The 3,409-nt window shown below is 41.5% G+C and overlaps 1 long non-coding RNA gene across 1 annotated transcript in view; it reads right to left on the bottom strand.

Moving 5' to 3' along the window:
- The window catches only part of LOC125612513, an 80,097-nt gene that overhangs the window by 8,360 nt on the left and 68,328 nt on the right, over nucleotides 1–3,409 (bottom strand). The gene's annotated exons all lie outside the window — the stretch shown is intronic.

Below are 3,409 nucleotides of genomic sequence, written 5' to 3'. Positions count from 1 at the left end.
GCCATTCTAGTAAATGATTGAGCCAAGGAGAGGATCATGGGAACTTGCTGACTTATAGCAAGTTGACCAGAAGCACAGATGACAACCTCTAACCTGACTTAAGACTATCATCTGAAATGGGGGCAGCCTTGTGGGACAGAGCCTTCAACCTGTGGGTTCAGATGCTAACTTTATAGATTGGGTCAGAATTGTGGGGACACTCATTTGATGTCTGCAGAGAATTAGAGTTGAGTTGCTTGGTGTGGGGAAAAAACTCACACATGTGGATACCAGAAGTGTTGTGTGAATGGATTGAAGAAGCACAGCTCGTCTTCTCTATATAGATCTAGAGCAGTGGCTCTGCTCTGCAGTCTTGAGGGATGCCTGAATCTGTCCCCTGCAAGGCTGGAGGGGCCTGGGGCTAACTACTCACCTCTCCTCCACTTATGAAAACAGAGAGGACCCCTTTCCTGCTGGAGGGACAGCTCACATGTGAGCTGGAGAGTCTGGCTCCCAACTCTGCAGCCTCCTACCCACTCTGGCTCCTTGCTCTACATGCCTGAGGCACAGTAACTCCTCTTGGCAGTCATCAATCCTTGTCCTTGCACTATGATTCCAGGGTTTGTGTAGTGACCTCCCTCCATCTCTGTCTTCTCTTCCATACCCTTCTCCCTGCTTCAGGTTATCATAATGGCTGATTGGCCCATCCGCCATTCCCCCTTTCCTTTGATTCACTTTGGCCCACTTTGATTCACCTCTCTCAATCCATGGGGAGTCAGGCATCAGTCCTGGGCAGTTACTATCAGCTATTCTAGTCTCATCTTCTTTGCTGCGGCAATGGGAATCCTATCCCATCAATGAGACATGAGCAAAAGTCTCCTAGGAGTTTCTGGATAGGGTTTACTTTCTGATAAAATAGACCCACAGGAAGCAATAGGTTGTTCTTCTGGACTTTTGTATATTAGAATGTTACATGTTTTAACCAGTGGAAGTAAGGTCACACTCTGAGGAGGGCCAAGCCCAGAGAGAGGCCCTGGAGCCAGGCATATGGTGCTGGCTTGCCTCTGTACTTTCTACTAGGTCCCCACTGGGGCATCCAACATGAGCTTGTCTTTGTTACTTGCAGCCAAACTTGTTTCACCTTGACCCCACCCCCTGTGAAGCCTCCTCTGACCTTCTGTCCTTACATTGGCTCCTGGCCCCATTCTAGGTGCCTGAAGGTGGAGGTTATCCCTTCTCCATGGCTGTGCCTTGCCCTCCCCCACATCCTGGTGACAGGCTAGATGCCTATCCAATAGCATTCAGTAGAATTTGTTGCAACAATACTTTTTTTGGTGGTGGTGGGGGGGGACACATCCATTTGGTGAACCTGCTTGTTTTGTTGTGTAATATCTTTTAAGTCCACATGGTATTAGATTTCTGAACTAGGAAAACATTTCTTTCTCTCTAGAGATTAATTAACAGCTTCTATTGCGGGCCCACAGTCTCTAATGCACAGTGCCGAAATCTAAATATTTCTGAAAACCAAGACTTTTCCTGTAAGTTAATGGCAAACCTATTTGGTGGCAAAACCTGACCTGGTCATATTTGAGGATTAAAGACTTGATGTGAATATTACAACTTCAACCACAGAAATGTACACATGTTTGGAAATGGCCTGAATCCTGTTGAATTGTTATTTAGTGTATACAATATATGTACATAATCACTGGTCTAAACTCCAAATGTTCTGAATTCATAGAAACATTCACCCCCAGGGATTTCTGATAAGGAATTGAGGAACTGTGTTAGATAGCAAGAACTTTTAATACTCTTTATTTCCCATTTTTGCCCTGACTGCCAAGAAGGTCAAGTTTAAATAATTAAGCGAATTCACTGCAATTAGCTTTTGTCTAAAGTTTCTTAGTACAATTATCCTTTCTATAACTTGGCATTTGAAAAATTATCTGTGCAATATGGTGTTCTTGAATTGGACTCTTATTTGAACCTGTTTCACATTATAATTTTTTAAAAAAATGAGTATAAACTTATTGCAAAAAAAAAAAAAAAGTGAATCCAGAAATATTCTAGAAACTATTAGGACAGATGGTTCCTAAATGTCCCTGTCTGCCACCCTGCCTCGTGGGGGTGGAATTGGGATGGAGGAGGGGCTGGCATGATTATGGATTGATTCCTTCTGTGCGTCCTCTGTATGCCCAGAGGAGACAAAGGACATTCCCTTGACATCCCCTGTGACCACAGCTCTCAGCATCTTAGTCAACTCATCTACTCATACATTCAGCCACCACTCAGATGCAGCCATGAGCCTACTTCAGGTCGGTGCAGAAAATAATTTGCTTGTGGATTTGCTTTGTTGACAAGCTTCTTCCTAATTATTACATCAAAGCCACCTTTTTTGGGATACTTAAAAATAATAGTTGCACAAGTCATACATTATAATTTGGATATGAAGTATCCCCCCAAAGACTTGTGCATTAAAGACTTGTTAATGCAGAGGTAGGGATTTGGGCAATTATTTGGATCATGAAAGCCACTGATAGATTTATAGTTGAATGGACCATGGGGAGAAGGTAGAAACCACAGGAGGTGGAACATAATTACAGGGATTGGGTTCTTGAAGGTGTGCACTATGTTTTGCCCCCCAGTCCCGGCCCTGCTCTCCTTCCCCTCCCCTCCTCAATTTCCCTGTTTCCTGTCTGCTGGGAAGTGATCAGCTTTCCTCCCCTATGCCCTGTTGCATTGATATTTTGCCTTACCTCACACCCAAAGCAATGGAGCCAGCTGACCATCACTGAAAACTTTGAAACCATGAGCTAAAATACATCTTTCTTCCTCTAAATTGTTTTTCTTAGGTGTTTTGTCACAGCAATGAAAATCTGACTAATACACCATGAGAGCTGATTTTTCTAAAAACTATACATAATGGAATACACATATTTAGTCACTACATAAAGGAGTATTAATTGCTAAATGATGGAGATTATGGGTGATTCTTTTTTGTGGAGCTTGCCATTATATTTTAAATTTTCAATGATTAATAAATACTACTTTCAAAATAACAATATGAAGTACATGTCTGTCTTCAATTCCCTTTGCAAATACTATTCTAGAATAATTTCTCAGAGTATGAAAACAACAGCTTTGCTGGATCTTAGGGCACTTTCACAGAAATTTATCTAAAAATGCAATCCAAAACTTAACTCCAATTAAATGCCTGAGGCTATTTATCAGGTAACATTTTAAAATAAGCTGCTTATGTTTTGTCTACATGTCATCAAAGCAAACAATTCAATAATTCTAATTAAAATAAATATTCACTTCTAGTCATGACAGATCAATTGGCAGCAGACTAGCCCTCCTGCTGCAAACAAGTTAAAATTAAATAAACTAAATATAACAACAATTTGCAGACATTGGACAACAGGCAGTG

This window comes from Marmota marmota, unplaced genomic scaffold (assembly GCF_001458135.2).
Source record: "Marmota marmota marmota unplaced genomic scaffold, marMar, whole genome shotgun sequence".
NCBI lineage: Eukaryota > Metazoa > Chordata > Mammalia > Rodentia > Sciuridae > Marmota > Marmota marmota.
This window is presented reverse-complemented; position numbering and strand designations above follow the sequence as displayed.